General features: G+C 42.2%; 1 pseudogene; it reads left to right on the top strand.

Moving 5' to 3' along the window:
• Window positions 1-1,023: 1,023 nt before the first annotated feature.
• LOC126085763 (60S ribosomal protein L35-like) lies at window positions 1,024-1,380 on the top strand (annotated as a pseudogene).
• Window positions 1,381-14,515: the final 13,135 nt, after the last annotated feature.

Below are 14,515 nucleotides of genomic sequence, written 5' to 3'. Positions count from 1 at the left end.
AAAACATCCTAGCTGATGTAACAGTTAAGCCTGGCAGGTCCTTGGAAGGAGATCTCCGTTTACTATGCATGTTTTCTAGGAAACATCGTACCCTTCCCAGCTTGTGATTTTCCAAAATGTTGTATTTGGCAGACCCTACTAGAGCAGAGAACCACGGTTGAAAGCTGATAGTACATAGCTGTGTTTTGAGTCAGACAAGGAAAAATAGTCCCATAGGTGAAATAATTCCAGGCCTCTGTTTGGGATGTCAAGGACACTTAAAAAGTGCCATACACCTACTTGTTACCTCTGAAGCCAAAGGTGTAAGAGGTCTGGAAACTGCCTGATAAGGAATGGTCAAAGAAAAACGTGTGGGCTGGAGAGAGGACTCAAAGCTACATGAGAGTTGCCTTAAGACTCCAGAGGGGCTGAGTGTGGAAAAGGGCTTAGACTTGTTCTGTGCGTCCCACTGGACCTAAGGGGAAAAGATAACAGAGATTGGTTTTAGCTTGATACCTCCAAATAGAATTGCCCAAACCCAGGATAGCCTATGCTATAAGCCTCTCAGCTTCTGGCCCAACTCCAAATCACAGCATTCCTTCATTAAATAGCAAGTCTGTAAGGTCTCATTCAAGCACAGCCAAGCCAAGCCAGTTGCCATTGAGTCAATTCTGATCTATAGCAACCCTATGGGACAGAGTAGAAGTGCCCATAGGGTTTCCAAGGAGCAGCTGATGGATTCGAACTGCCAACCTTTTGGTTGGCAGCTGTAGCACTTAACCACAGTGCCACCAGGGCTCCATTCAAGTACAAGATTCTAAAATTATGTAATTCCTTTGAAAAAATGTTAACTTTCTTTACAGTCATACTTTATTGGATACAGATGAGGACAGAGGCCCTTGAAGGAGACAATCATGCAGAATGCGGAATCCAAGGTCATCAAAGATTCTTTTCCAACTCCGTGTTTTTGAAGAACAAGAGAATATGGTAGTACTCTTTCCCTCAGCCTTCAGTCAGGTGGTAGCAGGGTTCTAGTGCTTAGCCATGGCCAAGATCAAGGCTTGGGACCTTCCTGGCAAGAAGAAGGAGGAGCTGCTGAAACAGCTGAACAATCTGATGGTGGAACTGTCCCAGCTGTGCATCGCCAAAGTGACAGGCAGTGGGGTGCCCAAGCTCTCCAAAATCCTGGTTGTCCACAAATCCATTGCCTGAGTTCAGATTCAGAAGGAGAAACTCAGTAAGTTCTACAAGGGCAAGAAGTACAAGCCCCTGGATCTGTGGCCCGAGAAAATGCACACTATATGCCACAGGCTCAACAAACATGACAAGAAACTGAAGACCAAGAAACAGCAGCCAAAGGAGCAGCTGTATCTGTTACGGAAATATGCAGTCAAGGCCTGAGCATCTCACATCAATAAAGCACAAACAGGCTGGAAAAAAAAAAAGGATGTGGTCATTAGGTACTTTCTAGGTCTCAGATCCAGGAGATCTTTTCTCCACAATCCTGGGTACAAGGATTCCCCCCACCCCTCCAGTCCTGGAGGAGAGTTAAACATATGCTCAGTGGCACCAAAGAAGAGGGAGGAAAATCTCTGCCCCTGAGCTGGATCCCTCTCCCACAAATGAGATCAACCTGACTCCAGCGGTAGCCATTTCTCCATCTTAATAAAGAACCCTAAAAATAGGGACCAAACTAAACAAGAGTTGTCTTCAACATCATCTCTCCTGACCCTTCTGTTCTGAGACCCAGAGAGGCAAAATGATTTTGCATTTAGTGACAGCCAAAGACTAGAACACCATCAGAGCTTCAAGAACTGGCCCCTCCACTCACAGGTATGTTGGTGGTAGTATTATTTTGCATTGCTAAAGAACTTCATATTTGCAAAGTGCTTTATGCTCATCTATTATTCATGCACTAATGAGAATACTTAGATTGTGCCTTTTCTCCAAGGAGCTCAAAGCACTTTGTAAATGTTAACTCATTCATACCGTAGGTCCCAATGGGGGTAGATGGAAATCCTCACCTCTTTGCTCTGCACTTGGTAAAGAGTAAGCCCAGCAAAGGCAGCAGAAGGGATGGAAAATAACCTCAGACTAAGGGGCTTCCAAGTCTGTTTCCTCATTGTTCTCTCTCTCTCTCAATCTCTCTCTCTCTGTATGTATATATATATATATATATATATATATAATGTCAACAGTACTCCTGGCACTGAAATAAAATCCCTAGAATTCAATGAGATTCTTCTCTGAGGCTGAACGGCACATATGATACCAGAAGAAAGGGGCTTAAGTTGTAGGGAGAGGAAGAAGAAATGGAGTAAAGTTAAAAGGAACATTTTCTCATCGTATTAGCCTACATTTACTGAGTGTTCACCATGTGCCAGACCCATGCTCCTGAATCATCTTACACGTATGATTGGATAATGATGATCCCCATTTTGCATCTAAGGAAATGGAGGCTTGGAGAGGTTAGAAAGCTTTCTCAAGGCCACCCCTAGACAATGACAGCATTGTGACAAGAACTCAGATCTAAAGTCACTTGTGAAATTGCTTCTCCCCAGTATCAAGGGGGTAATCATTCCAGAAACCATTACTCAGTTACAAAATCTCATTCCTAGAAAAAACTCCCCATCAGAAGTCAATAGTTATCTTTCTGGACTGACTTGGAGGAAGCCCCACGAGGAGGCAGAAGGATGAAGGAAGACTCCGTAAGAGGCATTTCTCACCCTTTCCTCTGTGACATACCTCTAGTGTAGCATTTGCCACATCAGAATATACAGAATATAGTTATACAATATAGTTACAAGACTGTCTCTTCTCCACCAAACTTTAAGCTCTGCATCTTATTCATTTTTGCATCTCCACTGCCAACATAGTACCTGATACCAGTTGTTGTTAGCTACCCTCCAGTTGGCCTCCAACTCATGGCAATCCCATATACAACAGAAAGAAATGCTGCCTGGTCCTGTACCACCCTCATGATCACCACATGCTTGAGTCCATTGTTACTTTCCAACCTAGGCAGCTCATCTTCCAACACTGTATCAGACAATATTCTATTGTGAGCCATAGAGTTTTCACTGGCCAGTTTTCAGAAGTAGATCACGAAGCCTTTTTTCCTAGTCCATCTCAGTCTGGAAGCTCCACCCAAACCTGTCTACCATGTCTACCTGCTGGTATTTGAAATACTGGTGGCATAGCTTCCAACATCACAGCAACAATCAAGCCACCACATTATGACAAACTGACAGATACCTAAGTGGACCTGATACCTATGAGGTGCCTAATACATATTTGTAGGAAAGGAAGGAGGACAAGACTTTGAGACAGAACTTAATGCATGTCTGATCCAATTGTCAGTGATTTTATGATTCTAAATTTAAAGCTGTTGACATAGTGGTGGGTTTCATTTTGAAATTTTACACTGCGCCTTTCACCCCCTACAAGTAAGAAACAATCGATCAATGATTATTGACTATCTCCAGCGTTACAAAGTTGTAAGGTGTACTGAAGACACCCATGAGGTGGTCTTTCTTCTCCCAACATTTACATTTGAGTTAGGGGCAAATGGTAACACACAAGAGGCAATTAATGAATGACAGGAGACAAATTTACATGCTAAACTGGGGGTTTAGGCTAGAGAGCTATGGGGAGTTGAGGCCTGGGGAAGGCTTCATGAAGTAAGTGTTATCCAAAAAACCAGAAAAACCAAACCCAGTGCCATCGAGTCGATTCTGACTCATAGCGACCCTATATGACAGAGTAGAACTTTCCCATAGAGTTTCCAAGGAGTGCCTGGCGGATTTGAACTGCCAACACTTTGGTCAGCAGCCGTAGCACTTAACCACTACGCCACCAAGGTTTCCAAGTGTTATCCAAGTAAGACCTAAAAAAGATGGGCAAATGTGACCAGGTAGTAAAGAAAGCTTTCCCACTGAGAGAGCATGTGGAGCCAAGAGAGGGCAATGAGCATGGTCTGTGGGCAGGACAGGAGGACCAGCCTGTCTGGAGTAAGCATGGGATAGTACATAGGAATTTCTCTGCCAGTCACAGAAATTCCCTCAAATCCTTGAAAACTAGCCATTCACATGGGATGTGCAACAAACTATTCAGCATTAAACCCAGTTCCAAGGAAATATTTCCCCTACCCCTTCGCTCTTTAACAAAGGGGAAGGGCCATTTAAACTGGGGTGTCCATGTTTAATGAATACTGATACACCAAGATTCATAACTTGAGTAGGAAAGCCTGGAAGTCAATAAAGAAACAATGCATTCTAAACAATATTAAAACTTCCTGGGGCTGCAGCAATTAGAATTTCAAACACTAATTTAAAAAACTGTACAGTTAACTAACAGTAGTTATAAAAGTCTAAAAACAAATATGTCGTTGTTGTTGTTCGGTGCCATTGAGCCAGTTCCAACTCATAGCAACCCCATATACAACAGAACAAAACACTGCCCAGTTCTGCACCAACCCCACAATTGTTATGCTTAAGCCCATGGTTGCAGCTACTGTGTCAATCCATCTCATTGAGGCCCTTCCTCTTCTTCGCTGACCCTCTACTTTACCAAGCATGATGTCCTTCTCCAGGGACTGATCCCTCCTGACAACATGTCCAAAGTATGTGAGAGGTAGTCTCGCCATCCTTGCTTCTAAGGAGCATTCTGGTTGTACTTCTTCCAACACAGATTTGCTCATTCTTTTGGCAGTCCGTGGTATATTCAATATTCTTCCCCAGCACCACATTTCAAAGGCATCAGTTCTTCGGTCTTTCTTATTCATTGCCCAGCTTTCACATGCATAGAATGCTATTGAAAGCACCATGGCTTGAGTCAGGCTCACCTCTTCAAGGTGACATCTTTGTTTTCAACACTTTAAAGAGGTCTTTTGTGGCAGATTTGCCCAATACAATGTGTCTCTTGATTTCTTGACTGCTGCTTCCATGGGTGTTGATTGTGGATCCAAGTAAAACGAAATCCTTGACAACTTCAATCTTTTCTCCGTTTACCATGATTTTACTTACCAGTCCAGTTGTGAGGATTTTTTTTTTTTATGTTGAGGCGAAATCCATACTGAAGCCTGTGGTCTTCATCAGTAAGTGCTTCAGGTGCTTTTCATTTTCAGAAAACAAGGTTGTGTCAACTGCATAACACAGGATGTTAATGAGTCTTCCTCCAATCCTGATGCCCCATTCTTCTTCATATAGTCCAGCTTCTCAGATTATTTGCTCAGCATACAGATTGACTAGGTATGGTGAAAGGATACAACCCTGATGCACACCTTTCCTGACTTTAAACCATACAGTATCACCTCGTTCTGTTCTAACAACCGCCTCTTGATCTATATATAGGTTCCTCATTAGCACAATTAAGTGTTCTGGAGTTCCCATTCTTTGCGATATTATCCATAATTTGTTATGATCTACACAGTCAAATGCCTTTGCATAGTCAATAAAACACAGGTAAACATCTTTCTGGTAGTCATAAAAGTCTAAGAACAAATATGTTGTTGTTGTTAGGTGCTGTTGAGTTGGTTCCGACTCATAGCGACCCTATACACAACAGAATGGAACACTGCCCGGTCCTGCGCCATCCTTACAATAGTTGTTAAGCTTGAGCTCATTGTTGCAGCTACTGTAGCAATCCATCTCATTGAGGGTCTTCCTCTTTTCCCCTGACTCTGTACTTTGCCAAGCATGATGTCCTTCTCCAGGGACTGATCCCTCCTGACAACAAGTCCAAAGTATGTAAGATGCAGTCTCACCATCCTTGCCTCTAAGGAGCATTCTGGTTGCACTTCTCCCAAGACAGATTTGTTTGCTGTTTTGGCAGGCCACGGTATATTCAATATTCTTCACCAGCACCACAATTTAAAGGTGTCAATTCTTCTTCAGTCTTCCTTATTCATTGTCTGGCTTTCACATGCGTATAATGCAATTGAAAATACCGTGGCTTGGGTCAGGTGCACCTTAGTCTTCAAGGTGATATCTTTGCTTCTCAACACTTTAAAGAGGCCCTTTGCAGCAGATTTACCAAATGCACTGCATCATCTGATTTCTTGACTGCGGTTTGTTGTACTTTGGGGGGCTCGTGTGTTACTTTGATGCTAGAAGCTATGCCACCAGTATTCAAATACCAACAGGGTCACCCATGGAGGACAGGTCTCAGCTGAGCTTCCAGACTAAGACAGACTAGGAAGAAGGACCCGGCAGTCTACTTCTGAAAAGCATGAGCCAGTGAAAACCTCATGAAGAGCAGCAGAATACTGTCTGATATAGTGCTGGAAGGTGAGCCCCCCAGGTTGGAAGGCACTCAAAAGACAACTAGGGAAGAGCTGCCTCCTCAAAGTAGAGTTGACCTTAATGATGTGGATGAAGTAAAGCTTTTGGGACCTTCATTTGCTGAAGTGGCACAACTCAAAATGAGAAGAAACAGCTGAAAACATCCATTAATAATTGGAGCCTGGAATGTACAAAGTATGAATCTAGGAAAATTGGAAATGGTCATAAATGAAATGGAACATGGATATCCTAGGCATTAGTGAGCTGAAATGGACTGGTATTGGCTATTTTGAATCGGACAATCATATAGTCTACTATGCTGGGAATGACAACTTGAAGAGGAATAGTGTTGCATTCGTCGTCAAAAAGAACATTTCAACATCTGTCCTGAAGTACAGTGCTGTCAGTGATAGGATAATATCCATACACCTACAAGGAAGATCAGTTAATACTTTAAGAACGGGTATACTTTATATTAAATACAACTAATGTAATTTCCACAAACAGATTGAAAAATTAAAGAGGGGGGAGTTAGAAAGTGAAAGTTCTTACCACAACAGTATCAAATTAGAAACTGAAACACTGTTTCTCTTGGTCTTTGTGGTAATAATTCCTTATTATAGTTATATTACTATCAAACCATCTTTACTATTGATAGAGGTATGTTTTATTTTTCATTAGTAGGGTCCATTTCACTGAGAAGCCAAGAGAATTTGGCATACCCTGATTAAGCTACAATCTAGACTCCACATTGTTTTCTCTTCCTGGAGACCAAACTCACATATATAAAGACACATAGACACACACGCATGTGGTTGGTTTTAATGCATAGCTGAAGTTGAAGACCTTAGGAACATCACTGCCCAAATTACCCAAATTGTCTCCCAACTTCAGGACTCCTTGATTTAAAACCTCTCACAGAATTTTTATTACAGAAACACAACACCTCCTATGAAGTTATGGATTGAATTATGTCCCCCAAAAATGTATGTCAACTTGGCTAGGTCATGATTTCCAGTATTGTGTGGTTGGCCACCATTTTGTGATCTGGTGTGATTATCCTTTGTGTTGTAAATCCTAACCTCTATGATGTTAATGAGTCAGGATTAGAGGCAGTTATGTTAATGAGGCAGGAATCAATCTACAGGATTAGGTTGTATCTTGAGTCAATCTCTTTTGAGGTAAAAAAGAGAGAAGCAAGCAGAGAGACATGGGAACCTCATACCAAGGGAAAAGAGTTGTTCCTTTGGACCCAGGGTTCCTGGGGAGAGAAGCTCCTAGTCTAAGGGAAGATTGTTGAGAAGGACCTTCCCCCAGACCTGAAAGAGTGAAAGCCTTCCCCTAGAGCTGGTGGCCTGAATTCAGACTTCTAGCCTCCTAAACTGTGAGAGAATAACTATCCGTCTGTTAAAGCCATCCACTTGTGGTATTTCTGTGACCTGAGCTTCCATTTTCTCTTCTGTGAAATACACCATTGGAGCAGCAATTTCTGTGTACTCAGCTTTAACGTGCTTTGAACTTACGGCTGGATCAGTAGGATAAAGGACCAAATGTCACAAAGAATTTTCAGTTAACAGAATAAATTTCCCCTATTGTCTTGGTTGGGTTTCCCCAGGAACAGACACTGAGACAAGAATTCAAGTGGAAGTATTTTATTTGGGAGATGATCCTGGGAAGCACCACAAGGGAATTGGAAACATGAGACAGGGAAGGGAAGGAAGCCAACAATGGGCACATTATCAATCAGATGACCACTGTGGGCAACTGAAGTGCAATCACACTGGGGAACCCTAGCAGACAGAGTAGAACATGCTACAGAGTTATTCTACCTGAGGGGCAGGCAAGCAGGATATTTACACACCAACTTCCATCAATCACTGGCTGAGGGCTACTCCCATGGGCATAATGCCCCCAACACTTCGAGCCTGCAAGGAGATTCACCGGTGCCTGCAGTCAGACGCCATCAACATGTTCCAGAACTGTTAGTATCAATGGGATATGGGCAGGGCACCAACCGTATGAGCTACAACCTGGACACTTAAACTGGGTACATTCCTACCTCTTGCCTTTTGTCCTACTATTTCCAGGGAAGTCAGGTATAAACAAAATCAGGTTACAAGATTTGGCAACAGCTGAAATTATTCTTCGTGATGTTTATTGATGGACCTATGTTCATTTGCACATTTCTTTCTTACGTAAGACAGAAAAAAGTGTCCATTCAGCACTGCCTTGGTGGGGCGGCCTTGAAGGCTGCTGCGAGAATCTCCTGTGCGTGCTCAGAGCAGCAGTTTCAAATTTTTGTAGCCCAAAGAGCACTTCATCATGTTTTCAGGCCCTGCTTTTTCTTTTACTGCTTCAGGGAAGGACTCGAATTCCATCCAATTAGATGTGTACAACTTCAGCTGTTTTGAATTTACCTACACATAAATGAGACCCCGAGGAGGTGGTTATTTAGAATGAAGAAAGGGGTTTGAGTAACGCCATGGTTTGTTTGTTTGTTTTTTTAACCTACGTAGACATCATTTTTAATGACGAAGAATCTGATCTTCCCTCAAATTCTTTGTCAAAAAAAAAAAAAATCAGAAACAAATATGGAATTTTCACTGCATTTCTTTTTTTCCCCCTTTTAAAAAAATTATTGAATTCAGTCCAACAACTGGATTTCAGGTAGTGATTCTTCCTGCTGCAGTGATTGGTTGTCCACATGGCTCAAATGACCATCCTGGCTGATTTTTTTCACTCTTGGTTCATCATCTTGGCACCGTGTAGACACAGCTTGAGGCATTTTGAAGTCAGAGACTGGAGTTTGTACCAGAAGCAAATCTGCAGATCCTGTCTGGGGCTTGTTTCAGTTTCAAATGCAGGTGACTAAATGACACCTTCCTGCCTTTCCCTTCTCCTCCCTCGGCCCCACAGCCAACACACACACACACACACACACACACACATTATCGTGGGCTTTGGCCAACTCAGTACAGTGAGTGCTCAAATGAAACTCATCAGAACACTTGGAAATGACAGAGGGAACACCAGAAGCTTCTGTCTAATGATACTTTCAATCACCGAGGATTTCACTCTAAGCCGTTTGTGTTTTCAAATGGCTAGAAACGACATTAAAGGCATTGCCATCCTCTCCAAAAGGGGGCAAGAAATTCACTGAAGAAAGGCTGATGGACTGGGATTGAAACTCTGTGCCTCTCACTTCCTTTGCTAAGCTAAAAGGTCAAGCCAGCCGGCCAGGTCTAATTTGCCAGGAAGTCAGAAATTTCCCTGCAAAATGGCCCGTATTGTTTGAACACAGACACATCAAGCAGCAGCTTTTGTTTGTTTTCCTCAACTGCTACTCTCACGTAACAGTAAAAGAGACAGAGAAATCAAAGGTAAGGAAAATCCACAAACTCGCCAAAAACTTTACTTCTTAAGTGGGTGAGTACACCAGTACTATACTCTCCTGGAGCCCTGGTGGCTCAGTGACTAATATCTTGGCTGCTAACCAAAAGGTCAGCGGTTTGAATCCAGCAAGTGCTCCTTGGAAACTCTATGAGGCAGTTCTACTCATCGTATAGGGTCACTATGAGTCGAAATAGACTCAGCAGCACATAAAAACGACAATACCCTCCTACTCCTTTTTTCTTAGTTATCAAAGAGACAGAATGGCATGATGGAAAAGCATTGTCCCTGAGAGTCTGTGGATCTGGGTTTGAGTTCCAGCTGTCTGTGAAATTGGGCAAGTCACTTCATTTTTCTGGGCCTAGTTCCCTTAGCTTTAATCCCTTGCCCTTTCTACTTCAGTTATAAATATTGACAGGTATTACGCTGAACAGAGACTTGGGAAATTCAAGGTGCACTCTGGGAAATGGCTGTTTTTACTGATATACCAGAGATGTAAAAGAATTAGCGATGGTGCTTGAGGGAAATAGTACAGAATGCAGGTATATTATGTGGCTGCAGATTACAGGTCTACCCAATGGACCCACGTATGATGCTCCCAGTTAGCCTATACAGGTAAGTAAGGGTGGGGAAGAAATAGCAGGTAGGGGCTGGGATGGCGTCCTGCTCAGAATGTGAATATTTTCCCCTTACAATCCACTTATCTGATATTCAAAAAGGTGAAAAAATGACTCTCGTAAGAGGTACTTCCCAGACTTCTATTTCTGGCAATACAGCAGAGGAAATACCCTAAAGACCCTTTCCTATAAAAACATCTAAAATGCTGGGTGAAATGTAAAAATCATATTTTTAAATGTACTGCTGACCTGGCAAAAACCCTGGTGGCATAGTGGTTAAGAGCTACAGCTGTTAACTAAAACGTCGGCAGTTCGAATCCACCAGGCGCTCCTTGAAACCCTATGGGGCAGTTCTACTCTGTCCTTTAGGGTCACTATGAGTCAGAATCAACTGGACAGCAATGGGTTTGGTTTGGTTTTGGTTGCTGACCTGGCACAATCATGAGAAATACACAGACCAAAAATGAAGTGAAAGTAAGAATCCTAGGGTGCTAAGTGAGGGCCAAGACTGACTTTACCCTGAGGGTCTCTTCTAAAGCCTGAAGACTCTGAGTTTTCACTTTGATGGAAGGGTGGGAGTCTAATAGAGGATGTTGACATAAAGGGAGAAGCCCTGATGGCACAGTAGTTGAGTGCTCTGCTGCTAACCAAAATGTCAGCAGTCTGAACTCACCCACTGCTCGGAGGGAGAAAGATGTGGCAGTCTGCTCCATAAAGATTTTTGGCCTTGGAGACCCTATGGAGCAGTTCTACTCTGCCCTGCAGAGTTACTATGAGTCAGAATTGACTCAACAACAGTGGGTTTCAGTTTGTGTTTTGACATAAAGGTGGGATCACAAAGAACTATAAAAGGGTAAATGATAAATAAATCTGCTCCTCAGAGACAGTCAACACTAAATCTTATCCACTATTACAAAAAGACAAGAATAGGTATACACATTGAAACCAATGATCACTGGTAGTTACCGGGGGGGGGGGGGGGGGGTGCAGGGATTGCTCTCTAAATAGTAAAAAAAAAAATAGTAGACACTTGTTATTTCTGGTGATAAGGAACATAGCACCAAATGTGGGTGAAGTGTGCACAGCTTGCCCAAGGGAAATGATGTCACTGAGAAGTATGCGAGAAAAATGGACATTTTTGGTAAATGCTATAACATATGCAACTGTACAACAACTAAAAATATAAGAATGTGGTTACATGTGTATGTATGTATGCACACAAGTGTACAGGTATGTAAATGTATGTATATAGGTGGGGATATATAGATATATCTATATGCAGTTTATATACATATATAAGTGTATGCATCCATATATATTCAAAAATACAATAAAGCACATAGTAGAAACGAACCCAGATACTTCTTAGACTTAACCAAACACCTTGTGGGAATGGTTTATGGGGTCTAAAGGCTTAGGACCAAGTCTCTTGGGACAATTCAGTCAATTGGGATAACGTTTTAGTATGTAAAGTTTATGTTCTATATCCTAGTTCGATGAGTAGCGTCTAGGGTCTTAAAAGCTTGTGAGTAGCCATCTAAGATACAGCTATTAGTCTCATTTAGAAAAAAACAGAAAGAGGGAAAACAAAGACTCAGAGAATAAACTAGTCTACGGAACTAATAGTGTACAACAACCACAACATCATCTGCCCTGACACCAGAAGAACTAGATGGTGCCAGGCTACAACTACTGACCTTCTGATCGGGAACGCAATAGATGGATCCTCATAGGCTGGGAACAAAATGTGGAACAGAGCTCAAATTCTTAAAAAGTCCAGACTTAGTGGACTGCTTGTGACTGGAGGACTCCCCAAGACTATGACCCTGAGATGCTCTTTAAACTTTGAGCCAAAACTATTCCATAAGGTCATCTTTTGGCTAAATAACAGATTGGCTCATAAAATAGACAATATCATCCATAAATACTGTGCTACTTTAAAAAAAAAATCATCTGTATGAGACCAAAGGGTCAACATTTACTCAAAAGCAAACACAACAAGGCAAGTGAGCAAGGAGGCTAGATTACTGGAAATGGAACAACCAGAACAGAAATAATGAGTAAGTTGACACCCTGTGAGGAATGTAACCAATGTTACTGAACAAATTGTGTAGAAATTATCAAAGGGAGCCCTAATTTGCTGCATAAACTTTCACAGAAAACACAATAAAATATTTTAATAAACAAAAAGAAAACTTTACTATTTCAGGCATAGCATTGGGTACCAAACCCCTTGCCATCGAGTCAATTCTGACTCATAGCGGCCCTATAGGACAGAGTAGAACTGCCCCATAGGGTTTCAAGGAGTGGCTGGTGGATTCGAACTACCAAATTTGGTTAGCAGCCAAGCTCTTAACTACTGCGCCACCAGGGCTCCTAGCTCTTGGGAGGAAAATACTTTTATCAGAATTTATATTTACAAGCTGGACCTCACAGTATTTTGGTCTGAATTCATGCTACCTATGTGGTCTGATGAGTCGGAATTGACTCAATGGCAGTGGGTTCAGTTTGGTATGTGATCTAATATAGGTCCAATACAGAAGAAGAACACGGCATCAGGATTAGAGGAAGATTCATGAACACAACCTTTCTTGCTGAAAGTGAAGAGAACTTGAAGTACTTACTGATGAAGATCAAAGATTACAGCCTTCAGTATGGATTACACCTCAACACAAAGAAAACAAAAATCTTCACAACTGGACCAATAAGCAACATCATGATAAAAACCAAATCCATTGCTGTAGAGTCAATTCTGACTCTTAGCAACCCTATAGGACAGAGTAGTACTGCCCCATAGAGTTTCCAAAGAGCAGCTGGCAGAGTCAAACTGCCAACTTTTTGGTTATCAGCCAAGCTCTTAACCACAATGGAGAAAATATTGAAGTTGTCAAGGATTTCATTTTACTTGGCTCTATAATCAATGCCCATGGAGGCAGCAGTGAAAAAATCAAATTACTTATTACACTGGGCAAAACTGCTGCAAAAGTCCTCTTTAAAGTGTTAAAAAGCAAAGATGTCACCTTAAGGACTAAGGTGCACCTGACCCATGGTATTTTTAACCTCCTCATATGCATGGGAAAGTTGGACAATGAATAAGGGAGACCTAAGAAGAATTGATGCCTTTGAATTACTGTATTGGTGAGGAATAGTGACTATACCATGGACTGCCAAAAGAATGAATAAACCTGTGCTTCTAAGAAGCACATCCAGCATGTTCCTTAGAAGTGACAATGGCAAGACTTCGTCTCACGTACTTTGGACATGTTACCAGGAGGGACCAGTCCCTGTAGAAAGACATCATGCTTGGTAAAGTAGAGGGTCATCAAAAAAGAGGAACCACCCACCTGGAGCAAAGGAGAATGAAGAACACCAAAGACACAAAGTAATTATGAGCCCAAGAGACAGAAAGGGCAACAGAAACCATAGACTACATCATCCTGAGACCAGAAGAACTAGATGGTGCCCGGCTACAACTGATGACTGCCCTGACAGGGAATGCAACAGAGAACCCCTGAAGGAGCAGGAGAGCAGTGGGATGCAGACCCCAAATTCTTGTAAAAAGACCAGACTTAATGGTCTGAGACTAGAAGGACCCCTGTGGTCATGGCCCCCAGACCTTCTGTTAGCCCAAGACAGGAACCATTCCCAAAGTCAACTCTTCAGACAGGGATTGGACTGGGCAATGGTATAAAAAAAAAGATGCTGGTGAAGAATGAGCTTCGTGGATCAAGTAGATACTTGAGATTATGTTGGCATCTCCTATCTGGAGGGGAGATGAGAGGGCATAGAGGGTCAGAAGCTGGCGGAATGGACACGGAAAGAGAGAGTGGAGGGAAGGAGCAGACTGACTCATTAGGGGGAGAGCAGTTACGAGTATATAGCAAGGTGTACATAAATTTTTGTTTGAGAGACTGACTAGATTTGTAAACTTTCACTTAAAGCACAATAAAAATTAAAAAAAAAAAGAGGAAGACCCTCAACGAGATGGATTGACACAGTGGCTGCAACAATGGGCTCAAGCATAACGATTGTGAGGATGGCTCAGGTCTGGGCAGTGTTTCATTCTGTCATACATAGGGTCACCGTGAGTCAGAACCAAGTTAGTGGCACCTAACAACAACAATGTGATCCAATAAACCTTAAGCTTAGAATTTAATTCAAAATGGTCCTGGGAACATTGATGAAGCTCAAAAACTTTATGCCAAGTTAAATAAACCATACAAAAGACCACATATTTTATGATTTCAC

This window comes from Elephas maximus, chromosome 11 (assembly GCF_024166365.1).
Source record: "Elephas maximus indicus isolate mEleMax1 chromosome 11, mEleMax1 primary haplotype, whole genome shotgun sequence".
Classification (NCBI taxonomy): domain Eukaryota; kingdom Metazoa; phylum Chordata; class Mammalia; order Proboscidea; family Elephantidae; genus Elephas; species Elephas maximus.
This window is presented reverse-complemented; position numbering and strand designations above follow the sequence as displayed.